General features: G+C 49.3%; 1 protein-coding gene across 5 annotated transcripts in view; it reads right to left on the bottom strand.

Annotated features, from left to right (window-relative positions):
• The window catches only part of DIP2C (DIP2 acetate--CoA ligase C (putative)), a 292,447-nt gene that overhangs the window by 247,866 nt on the left and 27,677 nt on the right, over positions 1 to 16,904 (bottom strand). The window lies entirely within an intron of this gene.

Below are 16,904 nucleotides of genomic sequence, written 5' to 3' on the forward strand. Positions count from 1 at the left end.
CTCATTCAAGAAGGATTAACGAGCAAACCCCAAACAATTGTTCGCCCTAGTGGGCACAAGGAAAACGGCAAAATAATGCTGATGGTGCTAAGACAGAGATGCACATGCATCACCATGACAACAAAGAGAAGGAAGCAACTGCATGTGGGCTGGAGAGCTGGGTCCCAGGAGCCCAGAAACCCTGAGACCCTCCGCACATTCTCTGGGTGCAACAGGCTGCACCCACATCCCCACCTTCACCCGCTCTGGCTTCTAGGAGCACAATCAACACCAAGACGACTCACTGTCCATCTTAAAGCAGACACCCAGGAAACATCATCTCACATTGCACTTTTGCTAAATAAATCTCCCACATTTTGATCCAGGCTCCAAAAGACAACTCTGAAAATAAAAATATGTCAACCTAATTTACAGGCGTTTCTTCAGTTGGCCATCATTCATACCAACAATTACAAAACAACCTCAACTCCACTGCAGCTAGCAGACAAGCTCTCTATATCCAGCATCTGCCAAGGCCAGTCAGATGGACATTAAGTCCCATGACCATGACTAATAGTCACTCACACACCAGCTTCAGCCCAGAGGAAAAACCATGTAAAAAGTTAAATACGTACTACAAACAGGCAGCTGGCAGCACCCGATTCCTGAACTGGATGCTGCTCAGAGGGCTTTTGTGGCCAGTGTGGCTCTGATGGGGCTCGCCCCCACCCCTCACCCCACCCCGTAGGGAAGGAGACTAGAGTCTGGTTCCGCCAGGGCCTGTGGGCCAACAGCAGACAAGACATCCCTCTCCGCAACTTACAAGGGCTCCGGGAGGACAGAGGAGTTATGAACAGGAGGAGAAGGCTTGGGGGAAAACAAAAGTCTCCCGATTTTACAAAAGATGTGAAGCCATGCAGGGCCTCACACATACCTGACCCGTGTACTGCCATTTCTCTCAGGTGATGGCCATTAGTAGCTCCCAACATATCCAAATAGAGACCACCTCTCCAAATTATATTGCTTTATTACTCACAACTGGGGAACAGTTACCTGCCCCCAAAAATAAAGGAATTTAACCTGAAACTGTATATGACAAAATTTATTTGAAAATAACAACCCTTCAAGCTTAAAAGAATTAAATAGTGAGAAATACTGCATTAGATGGTAATAGAATAAAACAGTGAAGGTTAATTGCCACAGAAGGCCCTAGAAAAGGGCCCCTAAGCAGAGTGCGGAGATTTCCATAAAACAAACAGAAGACATGCATCTAATGAGACGCAAGATGAGCCACTAGGCTCGTCCCAAGATAAGTACCTACACTGTACTCAAAAGTAAAGCAAACTCCACGCTGTGAATAAATGAAAACACATAAGCTTGGAAACAGTGTTCTGACGAGATGCTGCTTCCAAGTTTCAATCTTATTAACCCTCCATCCTGTCAACACAAACACTCAACAACAGCCACACTAGCTAAACACCTGTGACCTGCAGGGTGCCATACGCACACCTCGGATCTTCACAACCACCCTACCACTGGGGTTAAACTAGGACCCCGCCTGACAGATGAGAAAACAGAGGGAAGGACGGGTTACCGAACCTGCCACAGCCACATAAGTGGGAAAGGATAGCTGCCACCTCCAGGACATGGACCCACACACCCACTTAAACCAGCAACCGGCCACCCCCATGGAGCTCAGCTGCGTGCACCTGCCGTCAGGTGCGTCCACACGGGGGACTGGGACGGGGGCACCCACCCGACCAGCAAGCCCTGGAGGAACGGTCCCAGTGCCGCCTCATCTTCACCTCACCTCCGTTTCAGGTCTCTTTCTCACCACCCACACTTCATTTCTCCGTTGCTTTCTTCCCAGAGCCCATCAAGTGGCTCCACCTGTTTAGAGAAGCCCAGCGCTGCATCCCACGACGTTCTGGCCTATTCTGGACAGGATTCGAGATGGGGAAGTGCCAGTGCAGAACAGGGGCCGGAGACCACCGAGGCAACTCAGGAGAACAGTGGGCCCATACATCCTGAGTCTGGTGAAACCTGTTCCTGCTCTTTCACTGGAACTCCCATCAAAGACCACCCCTGAACCAATCTGCTAATCTCCCCCAAGAACCACCGGCACCTATTCTTTGGTTTCAGATACCACTCTCCTATGAGTTACTGATAAGAAGTAAGATCGAAAGCCTCAAAGTGAAAGTTGCTCAATGGTATCCAACTCCTTGCAACCCCATGAACTATAAAGTCCACGGAATTCTCCAGGCCAGAATACTTCTGGAGTGGGTTGCCTTTCCTCTCTTCAGGGGATCTTCCCAACCCAGGGCTCCTGCATTGCTGGCAGATTCTTTACCAGGGAAGCCCAAAGCCTCATACATCATACAAAACTCATACATGAGGCTTTGGGCAAAGAGTCGGACACACTGAACGACTTTCACTTTCACTTGGAGGCTTCCGATCTTCTTATCTGTAACTCATAGGAAAATGAAAGTCTCTCAGTCATGTCCGACTCTTTGCGACCCCAAGGACTATACAGCCCATGGGATTCTCCAGGCCAGAATATGGGAGTGGGTAGCCTTTTCCTTCTCCAGGGGCTCTTCCCAAACCAGGGATCAAACCCAGGTCTCCGGCACTGCAGGCAGATTCTTTACCAGCTGAGCCATGAGGTAAGCCCAAGAATACTGGGAAGAAGAGTGGTGTATATCAAACAAAATTCATTTCTGTCCCGTCATTAAAGGCAGATCTCATCCCGTCACTCGCTGGGCCAGGAGCTCTCTCAGCTGGAAGAGAAACCCCAACAGGGGCTCCTGAGACCAGGGCCCTCACCTTGGCGGAGAGGACGCGGGCCTTGGAGAGCGGCGCCCACGACGGTTTCACGGACCACACTGTCACCATCCCCCCACCCCCGGCCCTCGCAAGGCTTTCCTCCTACCTCCCAGAAGCTGCTGTGCCACCAGGCATCACAGCCGTGACAAGAAGAAACGGTTGGAGGCTGGGAGCTGTTTGGATTTTTATCCACAAAGGGACGCCCTCCTCAGCAATACTGACCAAGGCCACATTCTCTAGAACCTGTCTCCCCGCCACTGCTCATTGTAGAAGCGAGTTTTAAGCTGGACCCACTGCTTCCCGAGCAAAGCCGTTAATTTGTTCATAAAAATAAAAGAAAACGAGCATCTTATTGGCGACCAGCGGCCGAGAAGACCCTACGAGGGATCCCACCTTACCTGACCGCGGGCACCAGCTGCCTCCACAGCCCAGGGGCTGCCTCGGACGTAGCACTAAGGCCAGGTGATGGGACGGAGGTGACCAGTCCGCGACACCGGCCGGGCCGCCCGGGTGCGCACAAACAAGATGGCGTCTCCAGAGCTTTTCCACCCGCAGGAGCGTCGCCAGGCAGCACGCGTGCGCAGACGCCCCACAGGGGACCCCCACCCCCGGGCCCCGTGGCCCCGCCCCCAGCGCCCGCCGGGCTGGGGTCTGCTGCACATGCGGTGTTACCCCGAGACTCAGGGACATAGCAGGCACTAACTTGCAGACTCAGAAACCTGAACGGCTGTTAACAGCGTCATCAGCCACATTCCATGCACAGTGCCGTGTGCCTCACGTGTACTAATCCACTTAATAAAAACTTACTCCCACCTAATCGATGAGGAAATGAAGGCAGAAAGGTTTATGCTGGAAAGTACACAGCCGCCAAGTAGCAGAACCAGGTTCAAGACAACGTTAACAGCACGCTGACCTCGTTCTCTAGGCCGAAATAACATCCAGAATTAACGAGATAAAATACCACCCTACAGACAAGGCAAAGGTGGTCCTGGGTGGCCTGTCTTTACTGCAGACTGGGGTCCGTGGGCTCAAAAGTCTCCAACGCCAAACTAAAACTTTCAAACACCCAATAATACCTAAGATCAGCCCAAACAAGCATATTCCAGGCTCCAGGAGCTGGTGCTCTGCCCAGGGGAGCTGATGGAGGTGCGGACTGAGAACAGGCCCTCCACTCGGGGCAGGTCCAAATCGGACACGTGGCACAGCCACCCTGCAGGAGGCCCGCAGCATGTGAAAACGGGCCGAGTGGGAGCCCTGTCAGAGAAAAGGAAGGGCCTGATTCACAAGGGAGAGAGAACCAAGAGTCCCCAGGAACCATCAAGTTTTCTTTCGTCTAACCTACGGGCTCCTCAGCCTCAGCCCTACCCACACTGATCAGCTATTGTGGTGGGGGGGGGGCGGGGGAGGGGGGGGGGACGCGGGAGCGGTCCTACTGCAGGGTCCATAGTAGTGTCCCTCTCTCCCGACAGACGCCAGCATCACCCCAACTGCAGTCCTGACCATCAAAAATACCTCCAGAAACGCCCAGTGTCCCCTGCCCTGGGGGTCAAGGTCACAGAGGCCAGCAACCACTGGGCCCAGCAGGTGGATGAGATGAGGTGGATTCATGGAGTGTGGGCGTGGAGGGCTCTGAGCAGTTTAACCAGAAATGTGTTCTTCTGTGGGGTTTGCTCCCAGGAATGGTTGATCAGGGCTCTGTCCTTAGGACAGCAGGTGGCACAGATTATAGAAGGGGTAGCCCAGCTGGGTCCTCATGGCTGGGTCCACAGAAAAGGAGGCAGGGGCTTGACATGTGGTGGCAGCACAGACATGGAAAAGATATGAGCCCCAAGGCCCCAACCCTCAGAATGCATGTGCAAAGAGCCCTCAGTCACCTGGTGTGTGGGGTTCTTACAACTGACCCTGAGAGGCAGCTACAGTGGTCCCTGTCCCAGAGAAAAAAAGCTGGTCCACAATGCACAGAAGGATCCGTGTTCACCTCAAAGCCTTTCTTTGTCTCTCCCAGGCGTCAGGGCCCCTGGACCCAGAGCAGCCCCTGGCACTGCAAGAATGGATGGGGGTCTGAGATCCACACCCCTGGACCCAGACTGCCCCTGGCACTGCAAGAATGGATGGGGGTCTGAGATCCATACCCCTCCACCCGCCACAGGCCAGGTTGAGGTGGCTGCCCACACAGACACCTCCCGACAGACACTTCAAAGATGGACCTCGTCCTGAAGGATGACACGCAGTTCTGACAATGGGGAATATAGGTCCACTGTTCCAGTGGACCAGACTCATGTTTGTTGTTGCCAGCAGGGGATCACAAATGTTGAGTCACGGGAGGTGTCTTCACGCGGGGGCTGAGATAAGAGCAAAGCTGACCACCAGCCTCAGGTTGAGTCCGTTCTAACTAGGTCTGGACTAAATTCTTTACAATGTTTGGTACCCTGAACTCCCTGCCAGGAGCAGACCCTTGCGTGTCTGTCTCTGGGGATGGTACCTGATCCCTCAGCGGCCAATGAAGAACATTCACTTTCTCACCCATAAAACAGCAAAGCACCCAAGCATCTCTGTGCTGTAAAACTTGTGCCGTAAAATCAAAGGCACTCACACACAGCCCACATCTCTAACCAAGAAATGAAACCACACAACTACCACCAATCAGAACAGCACTGATTGCTTGCTTTTCTGGTTTCTCTCTTTGTTTAAATAATCAAAGATACTTGTACACAAGGAAAAACTGCACTATAGAGCCAAACAAAAAAAATTTTCTAATTAAAGATCTTTAAATTCTTCCATATACTTTCTTTAATAGTTGTAATTATAGCCCTATTTAATGTTATGCACTTCCACTAAATGAGAGGTTAATTATACAGACTCTGGTAATTATGAAAAGTAAAATAAAGTATGAAATGTCATAATGAATAATTAATAAGACCTCTTTGATCTGGTTCAGACCAGAGTAGCAGAGCTAACAGGCGCCCTCTGTATCTTTGGTGTGGGGACAATCTGATTGAATAAACCAAGTATCTGATACTAGAAGCAGGAGTTCATAATAAGCATTTACCTTGCCTAAAACTAAAGGTGAAAACTTCTAATTAGTTTCACACTTAAACAGATACTGCAGATGTGAGGCCTGGTGGCTAATATACCTTGAAGTCCAGAGTGAAGACAGTGTATCTTTGGCAGATGTTCTAGGGGTCTCCTCTCCATCCTTCTAGACTGTGTTACAGGGTTATCACATCACATGAAAACCTTCAGGAAACAGACAATGTGTAAACACAAAAGAAGCAGCAAGAAGGGACCTTGCCCTCAAAGAACATTAAGGCTTCTTAGGCATAAAATAAGTAACTTATGTAATTCAGATCAATAATTTACATCATTTCATATGTTAACTTAATTAAAGTAACTAAAATTAATTCAGCTAATTCACATTACTAAAGTTATTTCAATTATGAATTTAATTTTAATTTTAAATAATTAAAATTAATGCAAACTTTCACTTATTAATTTAATTAATGTAGTAAAATAAGCCCATTTTTAAAGCACCGTTTGCTTGAGTTCTTTGGATTTGTTGCACTTCCCATCTTTTAGGGGAAGCAGAGTGAGTATTCTGGAGTCTGGTTTTCCCAGGTGTTTATCTGTCCCTGGGGGCATTTATAGCTTTGTAGCAATCTCCATTTAAATTTAATCTGCATAAGAATGTATCATCAGCAGGGGCTCAATTTTGCTTCAGGGAGAGCGACACCTGTGATCGCATCGGAACCACAGTTGACTATCAGTGTCAATACTGCTTCAACATTTAACTTTGTGACTACCAGCAGCAGCACAAGGAGTAGGACAGTCCACAGGAGATCTCGAAACACTATGGATCCAGGATGGAAAATAAAGCATCACTTCTGCTCAAATGCTCTACTTAAAATGTAATTTTCCAGTAAGTAAACCACCAGTACTCTATAACCAATATTCAATGGACTTGTGAAACTTTTAGAAACTTGCAGTAGGTAGAATCAAATGTTATTTTTAATTTTTGAGTTGGGAAGAACCTGTATCAGGGAACAGAATGGAGATTGAATGAAGCATGCAAGAGCACATGATTTAAGTAAAAGGATAATGGAATTAATAAAAGAGATAGTGTGATTATTCAAAGCAATATTGAAGCAGGTTTCAGAAAAGACAGAAGGAGGTCATAACAACACAGAGGGTCCCTTTTCTATCCAGGTCTGAGATGAGATAAACTCTTAAGATGAAGAATGTTATTCGGGTCAATTACATTTCTAATCTCAGAAAGGTCGTGAGGACCAGTCCTCTAACTTGGTGGACCAGCTCCACCAGGACCACCCAGGGCAGGACCGTGGGACCCTGGCGGTTAGGACAGGAGCTCAGCCCTGGGCAGCTTCTGTTTGGAAGCCAGTCAACCTCATCCCCTCCCCCTCATTGCAGCTGAACTCAAAACTGTTTCTGCAGAAGCACCTCCAAGGTGACAAGAACCTTCAAGGGGTCCTTCCATTTCAGTGGAGATCTCACTGGTGGTCTCACTGGTGCTGATTTTGTATTTAGGACACTTAAAAAAAAAAAAAAAAACTTGATCCTAAATGCCTCTGCATGCTTTTGCATCACTTCAGTGTTTAGGGACACGTTCCCGTCCCTGTCCTAATGCACTTTTCAAGGGAGACCTGGGTCCACACACGCTCTGGGACACAGACACTGTGCAGGAGGAGAGACATGAAAGGAGCTGACTATGACTGACAGTCAACAACCGTGCCACCATCACCACCAGGACATTTTACTGTGACTTACTTGTCGGGGTACCCTTACCCAAAGCACGGGGCTGACACACGGGGAGCCACAAAGAGTACCTTTAATCAATGTGAAGAAATGTGTTCAAACCCCCAAACAGAGGCAACTGAAGCGGCTCTTCTCCTTAAACCCTTCTCTCTCTCTCGGAAAGACTCTCCTGTCTTTGCCTCCTGGAAGGAGGATCCTCTGGTCCTGCTTCCAGAAGCACCCCCACCACAGGACAGTCTCCACTGTCTCTAACTCCCTTGGGTCAGCCTGGTAAGATGAGCCTTACACTTTCTAACCTCAATAATCAAAGAACATGAAGCCTTCCTATCTGGGCAGTTTGGTTTGAGCAGCCAAATTAGCAGCATTTCATCAGGGAAAACACCAACAAAAATATCAGTGTCTGTGTAACACCATCTTCTAGACAGACTCCACACTCATACACGCCCGAGGGAACTGCCCTGTCCCCTTTCCTCCCCTTTCCTCTCCTGATGTCGCATCTCCGAGTTTCACAGTGTTTGTCATTTTCCATTTGCCTGTGTGCATGAGCTGCACTAACCAGCCTCTGCTCACAGAGGAAGCAGCTTATGAAGACACCGCAGAGTGGGAAGGTCATAAATGGAAGTGTCCCCCTCCCTTTCTTCCAAGGAGTCTCTTCAGTGGTGAAGGGTGTTGGCACCAACCTAACTTCGGTCTAGCTCGGGCCACTACTTAACATTAACTAGAAACGATGAACCACCAAATAACTAATGCTACTTAGGAAAAGATTCTCACAAAACTATCAACATCCTAAATTCTTCTGAGAATAAAACAGAAGTATTATACATAATGTAAAGAAACATGATCAGAAGTCTGTCCTCAATGATCCACCTACATAAATCTTTACTTCAAATTGGCCCCACATTCTCCAAGATTCAAACAGACTGAGAAGATAGTTTCCAGGAGCAATCATAAACATGCAAGATTCAAGCAAGCTTTCCAGTTGCTCTGAATCGAGCTAAGGAATTCACCTGGAGAAGAGAGGTCCCCTTGGCGCACAAGATATACAGAGGATTTTACAAACGGTGGTGGCAGACAGCCCGCCCCCCTTTCCAGCCAGCAGGAGAGGAGACAGGGAGGAAGTCACAGATTTCTATCACTGCTAATGCTGAAGAAACTCACAATAAATTGTGATGGTTTCTGATTTAACATAATAAAAAGAGGTTACTCCCCACCCCTTCCCCACAACAACTACTACATACACACCAGAAGCAGGTCTGACAGTTTTCCAGCTGTTGATAAGCAGGAACTGTAGCTGTGAACTTCCTACAGGTACAAACCCTATCCCAACAGCCTACCTGGGCAACTAAATGGCCTCTGCTCTTCCAAATGGACAGAAAACATCACCAGTGTCGGGGCAATGCATCTAGGATGGCTGGACTGATGTCCATGTCAGACACTGAACAAAGACCCAGGGCTCAGGCAGAGGAGAGGGGCTGGGGCTCATCTCAGACCAAAACAAGCAGCAGGAGAGCAGTGGGTCCCGGTGAGTCAGGAACCGGAGGAGAGCCTGCAGCCCTGTGAGGACTGCACTGGGATGGCAGCGTCTGCCCTGTGCACCCCCTGTTCCTCCAAACAGGGATAAAGGACTGCAGAACACAGTCACAGAGACAGACTGGCCTAAGGATCAGCCTCCGCCTCCCTGGAGTCAAGGCCACCTTGGCGTGCTGCATAAACCGGTGGGTCCTGACAGCCATGCCCGGGAGGGATCCTGAGCCCCCAGGGGGAGAAAAGAGACCCATGGTTCCCTCAGTCACCCATCCAGGGCAGGTGAGAGGGCATCTATTGCATCCACTGGCTGGGGGACCCCGAGGAAGGCAGAGTCCAGTGGGGGCGAGGCATAGACACCGGCGTGGTGAAGGGCACAGGAAGAGACACAGAGGCCATCCTCAGGGTCAGGACAGTCCTTTCTAGCCCAGGGTGGAGAAGTGGTCCACACAAACCAACTCAAACAAAACATCTGTGTCTGAGGGCAACTGTGACTATAGACATTAAAGCTCAAAGCTTTATAGACTGTTTCTCTAACCAATTCTTCAGTTTTTAAGACAATCCACAAATGGACACTTTTAGTATCATCTACACTTTGAACTACACACAAAGTAACTCTATGAGAGAGGAAACCTGAATGGGAAAGCCAGATACGAAACCCTACACCCAATCCTGAGAACCACGTCACAGACACTTTAACCCTCCGTCTGGATCCAAAGAACACAGTTCTCTCAATTTCTTATTTTCTCCTACCTTTTTTATCATGAAAATGTTCAAACACACCAAAAAGTTGAAAGATTGCTTCAATGGAATTACCCAGACTTTCTCCACATGCATCCAACAAACTGTTCACACTTACTTATATTTACTTTGTCATCCACTGACCAACGGGCCCACCACCCACCACCTGACCAGCACCCCCTCCCCCAGCCCACTGCAAGGTAAGTGGGGGACTTCTGACTGCTCACCCCAACTCTTCAGCCAGACTTTCCCTACGAATCAGGACCCTCCACAACTACCAACCTTCATCACATATAAGACAACTAACAATAATTTCATATTATCATCGTCCAGCTTATGTTAAACTAGCTCAATTATCCCCAAAATGTCTCTAACCAATCCCTCTCAGGTCACAGCTGCACTTGGTTATTCTCTTGTCTGTCTTGTCTCTACCCCTCCCCACAAGCCCCCCACTCCCACCCTGTTACCCACAGTCCCTTCACGAGTCCCAGGCGGTGTCCTGAACAGCGCCGTCACCCTAAACAGCCACTCCTCTACCTGCCCACGCCTCCCACTCACACCCAGGTAAACTCTCCAGATCCATCCGGCTGGCTAAGGTCACACACTGGCCACCAGAGCACAGGCTCCCGGCAACCCCACCCCAAAAGGCTCTCCAGGACACGTGGCCCACCAAGTCTGGAAGCTCAGGCCCACCTCACACCGCATCCTGCGGGAAACGGGCGCTGCTCTATCAGGACCCAAGGCTGCCTGTGCAGAGGTCAGCAGCCTCTTCACCAGGAAGGACAATTTCCTCTTCTCAGTCAGTTCCCAGCTACACCCCTCACAGCTCCCAGGGAAAAGCCTCACAGAACCAGCCACCACACCGGGCTAAATGATGCTGGCTGGGGCTGGGGGTTGGGAGAGGGACTCAAGAGAGAGCGGGTATGTGTTTACTTATGGCCGACTCACAGTGCTGTGCAGCAGAAACAAACACAACATTGTAAAGCAATTATCCTCCAATTTTAAAAAAGGCTGACAGACCACATCCGTCACTTCCTCCTGGACCAGCATCAGTAAATAAGTGCTCCTTTCCCACCTCACCCCTCCCCTTCTGCTTTAAATGTGGATTTTTATTTTTTAACTTGTGAACTCTTATTTCTTCAGTGAAGTGTGGTGAGTAATAATCATTCTTTTGACACACAAAATCTGGCATTCACTTCTGCCCTTGCGTAAGTACTGCTGTGAAAACATAACACATAATAAGGTGGTAATTCACATTCCTTTTACAAGGCACATTCACAAGACTTCCTGTGTCACAAGACAACTTACACGATCCTAATCTACATTTCTCCAGGCCTCGGGGTTGTTTTTTCCAGACCCACCTCCTACACCCCTAGCACACCAAAGTTGGTGGGGAAGGCCTTTATCTATAGAGTGTTTGGTAACCGTCCCCTCTTGCTGTAAAACCCTCCTGGAGAGGGGGCAGTCCCAAGGCTGCAGGGCCCCTCACCTGCGTGTGCAGGACGCAACCACAGACGCTATGACGTGGAGGAGACACAGCAGTGGGTCTTCATTCCCCACAAGGTCTCTCCCACGGGTATCTTGAGGTGTTCTTCCAGCCTTCTCAGTATTTCTTGACAACTACAGTCACAGATGCCATCCATGTGTTTTCTCCAAACACTTCTATCTTCCTAATACATTATCACCTTGACTCTGCTCCATGACAAACGACATGATGTCTGTTGGAATAAGTCTCAAGTTTCAAAGACGGGCAAGAACCAGGTCAAACCACACCGTCACACCAGGTTCCAGCTGGTTCCCAAACAGGGAAGGAAGCAGGACACTCCTCCCAGATGAGGGCACGTCATGAGGCAACATGACGTAAGACTAAAGTCATCACTGATGGAAAAGGCCACTGATCCACAGAAAACAGTGCCTATGCTTCTGACATGGCTCAGGGTGACATGGGAAGAAGGAGCCTCAGACACGTGAACCCACACATCCTCCCAAAGCGCAAACGCGCCCCACCCACCACTTCTACCCCGGGCTGCCCAGTGTTCCAGTAGCTGATAATAAATTCCAGGGCTCCAGTGTTTTCACTGCTCAGAAGGACAAAATCACATTCAATTCATTTCCTCTCTTTTCCAAAGTTTAACAAGGGAGATTTAAGTAGATAACTAATCTGGAAGGAAATAACCAAAACTCTTGCCCAAGGACTAACTCTCCACAACAAAATGTGAAATGGTCAGTATCTCCCGACCCTTTGCACACTCTGAGAAGGCCAGGCACACGCCCCACGCATGCAGGGCAGGTGTGGGCGTCGGGCACAAAGGCCTGCCAACACCTGAGTGTCAAGTCTGAGAAAACATTTTCTAGTAAAAATACAACACAAGTGCTGTGCCAAAGCATCTTGCTTAGTCATCTCTAAGCCCAATTCTAAGTGCCTTCCTATTTCATTCTTATTTCCCAGAGGGAAGTAACTCTTTAGCAATATATATGAACAATGACTAGGGAGCTGGGACAGAAGCATTCAATCCATGACTGATGAATAAATGAATTTCAGAAATTTTGAGAAGAGCATGAGCTATTTAGGAAAATACTATATAATTTGACATCGTAACTATACATCTGCTTCTTCATACCAACAGCAGGTTTTGCTTCAGTTAACTGAAGAAAAGGAAAATACTTCTAATGAGAAACCCAAAGTCTTTACAAAGAGTAATACCATAGTGCAATTCAATCATACATGACAACTGAGCCTAAATATTTAAATTCCCAGCACAGCTCCTGCAAAACAAGACATTAACATAAATAAATATATTGCCTTCAGCAACACAAGAAAACACAGCTTCTCCTGGAAGGTAACGGACCATGAGCTCCAGGCAGAAGCGACCTCCCCTCATGGCGACAAATGTGCCCGAGTTGGGCAGCCTCCTGCCCAGTATGGACACCCCAGGGTGCCGCCCAGCCTGCTTCCTGACTCATGGCTGCTCTGGAGCAGGCAGTGTGCCCCCGTGTATGAGGATGAGGCCACACACATAAGCAGACTCATGGGGTGCCCCCCGGGCAAGAGCAGGAAGCTCGGCCGCTGAACGGGGCAGCCATAGCTGCAGCTCTGCCCTGGGGACCTCAGCTTGGAAGATCAGCTGGAGGGAAAGACAACCCCAACACAAGGTCCTGAGAGCCAGGCAGCCCTGAAACAGTGCGGCTGGTGGACTTCAAACCCCATGCCACCAGGAGGGGCAGGTGGAAGGAGGACAGAGAAATGGCAGGGCCTACTCCACCTGCCACAGCTATGCAGACCACGGAGCAGAGATGTCCCGCCCTCAATGGCCTGTGTCAGGGCAACAGGGAGCACATGACCACCAGGGCCATGCGTGCACACGTGTGGCACATGCGTGAAATGCGTAAGGTCCAGCCACCATGTGGTATCACATGATCACAGGGCCGCGTTTCTCTTCTATGACTTCATTACATCCCAGCTGGCATATAGAGATTTTCTAAGATAGATTCCTCCTCCCTTTCTATCAAAAAAGGGGGTGTGAACAGGTTCAAGATCACTTCTGATAAATTATTGATAACTGAAGTGAAAAATCTGTTCTAATCTAAAAGGATCTCAAGGTCACACCGCATTCCTCTAGGTCAGGCCCTCACCCATGCCATGGCCTGGTGACCACAGAGGGTTTGCTCCTGAGGACAATTTGTAGGGTGAAAACCCGAGGTACCTGTGTGCTCTGGGGTCACCAGGGCCACGGGCAGGGCGGTCACACAGCAACCCTAACCGGAGAGCAGCCAGGCAGCTCCATCCGTCCTGCTCTCTGTGGTCACACGCTTGCAGCTCCTGTTCGATGATTCAGACCCAGGACCCTCGGTCACTCACAGAAACAGCCTTCTCTCCTGCTGGGTTCCTGAGGAAATGTCAGTTGGCGACACTCAGTAGACACCTGGTGTTGTCACCACAGCCACCCAGCATGTCCCAGCGTCCTGAGGACGCTCGTATTCTAACTGACCAGGGTGAACGGTTTCCTCTCCAGCTGCAATAAGCAAAGACAGAAGAACACAGCTCACCATAATTCCAAACAGGGCCTACCTACTAGAAATGTTTTCTAAACACAATGAAAGAAAACATTTTTCTTACATGCCCATTTTAGGAAAATGTTTCTATTTTTCTGCCACACAATACTGTCAACTAGCTGTTTCAGAACCTGGCCTCCTGAGGCTGGAAGTTCAGCAGGAGCCTGGATCTCTGCAGCCAGTAAACCCGAGTTCCATCAGAATCGCCTGCAGGGCGTATTACAGGGGTGTGGGGGGGCTCCCTTCCCGGGATTTCTGATTCTGAAGGTCTGGGTGGGGCCAGAGTGCGTGTTACAAACACAAACCCTGGAACCACTGCAATAAACCACTGATCTTCCAAGATGTGCAAATGGGCACATCTACAGGGCAAATGCCCTTAGACCATGCCCAGCTTAAACACAGAAGTAACAAGCAGGTTCCCTGAACAGCTTACGTCCCTAAAGACACGCTGGCACCAGCTCCTTCTAGAGCAGCTTCTTACCTTAGACCTCTGCTCCCTCTGTCCAGAACAAAGGCCTGAGGCCCAGCACCATCACAGGGTGGGGCTGGCAGCACCTCCCAAGTCCACAGAACAGGACAGTCTTCTGGGGACACAGCTGGTGTCCCCAGATGCTAATTTAGGAAAGGAATGCAATGCAGACACGTGTGCACTCCACCTTCCCCACGCCCTGCAGTCTCCAGGGAGCAAGCCACAAGGGATTTGCCCACCAGCATGGGAGCCCACAGAATAAACCAGCTGCAAGGCTGCACGACACATCACAGCAAAGTGCCAAGGTCAAGGTCTCAAGTTCTACCTCACCAGACTCACCATTCTGGTCCCATGACACTCGAGCTAAGGTCCGTGCCCTCACCATGACCCCTCCACTAAGCCCATCTGGTCAATAAACATGCATCAGGCATGGCAATGACCCCAGTGTCCACCCCAGTGCTGTCCACTCGGCGCTGGTTCTGGCTTCTCTGTCACTTTACACACTGCAGCACTTTTTTTTTTTTTAACTTTACAATATTGTATTGGTTTTGCCAAATATCAAAATGAATCCGCCACAGGTATACATGTGTTCCCCATCCTGAACCCTCCTCCCTCCTCCCTCCCCATACCATCCCTCTGGGTCGTCCCAGTGCACCAGCCCCAAGCATCCAGTATCGTGCATCGAACCTGGACTGGTGACTCGTTTCATACACGATATTATACATGTTTCAATGCCATTCTCCCAAATCTTCCCACTGTCTCCCTCTCCCACAGAGTCCATAAGACTGTTCTATACATCAGTGTCTCTTTTGCTGTCTCATATACAGGGTTATTGTTACCATCTTTCTAAATTCCATATATATGTATTAGTATACTGTATTGGTGTTTTTCTTTCTGGCTTACTTCACTCTGTATAATAGTTTCATCCACCTCATTAGAACTGATTCAAATGTATTCTTTTTAATGGCTGAGTAATACTCCATTGTGTATACGTACCACAGCTTTCCTATCCATTCATCTGCTGAACTCCTACAGCTCAATTCCAGAAAAATAAATGACCCAATCAAAAAATGGGCCAAAGAACTAAATAGACATTTCTCCAAAGAAGACATACAGATGGCTAACAAACACATGAAAAGATGCTCAACATCACTCATTATCAGAGAAACGCAAATCAAAACCACTATGAGGTACCATTTCACGCCAGTCAGAATGGCTGCGATCCAAAAGTCTACAAGCAATAAATGCTGGAGAGGGTGTGGAGAAAAGGGAACCCTCTTATACTGTTGGTGGGAATGCAAACTAGTACAGCCACTATGGAGAACAGTGTGGAGATTCCTTAAAAAACTGGAAATAGAACTGCCTTATGATCCAGCAATCCCACTGCTGGGCATACACACTGAGGAAACCAGAAGGGAAAGAGACACGAGTACCCCGATGTTCATAGCAGCACTGTTTATAATTGCAGTACTTTTTAATGTTTATCCTACCCATTTTCAAAGGAACTCTCTTTTGATGCACTTGCTTTAATAAATCTTACTGCATGCGTTTAAGTCAGGGGAAAAGAGAAAAAGTAGGAGGTGGAGCCGGGACACAGAACTGGAGAGAAACACATCGAGGCACACGTGTTACTAGAAGGACACACAAGGCGGGCGTGTGCCCTGGGAACGGCCATGCCACCCTCCACTACTTGATCCAGCGAGTCCATCTCCACGCACAGGAGAGAAGGCTGCAGCCCACACCAAGCAGACAGATGAAACACCCCAAATAAAAGACTAGGGTTCTGCATGCTCACCCATCATTTAACAAGAGAAAAGACACTGTTGAGAGAAGTCCTCAGCACCTCAAAGAACTAAGGACATGCGAGCCTCGAGGGCAGGGCAGGGACGTGGCCCAGGGTCAGGAGCGGCCACAAGGCGTGATAGGAGCTCGGAAGGGCAGCTTTTCCCCGAGCTTCCAGACAACCTACACCTGCAGCAATTCCGTCTTAGTTAATTGTGCTCTGGGCTCTAAGAAGATTGAGACTTGCTGGTGAAATCCTGACCCTCTGGACAGCGTTCCAGACACGCGTTAGCAAAGAACATGACCTGCAGACGCCTCCGAAGGCAGGCTGGGAACCAGCTCCTACCCGGGCCACAGTCCCCAACCCGGGGTACACACAGGACCCCTTGCTTCAGGCAGCCTGAGGGGCTGGATCGCAACAGCATCCCATTACTTTGCTATCAGCTCCCCAGCACCTAAGAAGTCCTGATGGAGACAAGTACACTGTCATAGCCACCAACGGCCTGGACACAATCAACCCTCAAAACCCAGCATCGCACAACCTGGAGTAAGTGGAACAAGGGCCACCCACACCTGGAAATGGGAGTAACAAGGAAGTGGCGGCTGGGGGGATGAGAGCGAAGGACGTCAGGACGGGCAAGGGACCGGCGTTCGTCACTGTCGTCACAAAGACAAAGGGCCAAACAACTGAAAGCGAGGTTCCTTCCACAGAACAGAAGTCAAGCCGCCTCAGGTCTCACCTCCACGATAAGTCCCCAGAGAA

The sequence above is a fragment of the Bos grunniens genome, chromosome 13 (assembly GCF_055505025.1).
Source record: "Bos grunniens cultivar Pamir isolate PY7600 chromosome 13, Bosgru_T2T1.0, whole genome shotgun sequence".
Taxonomy (NCBI): Eukaryota; Metazoa; Chordata; class Mammalia; order Artiodactyla; family Bovidae; genus Bos; species Bos grunniens.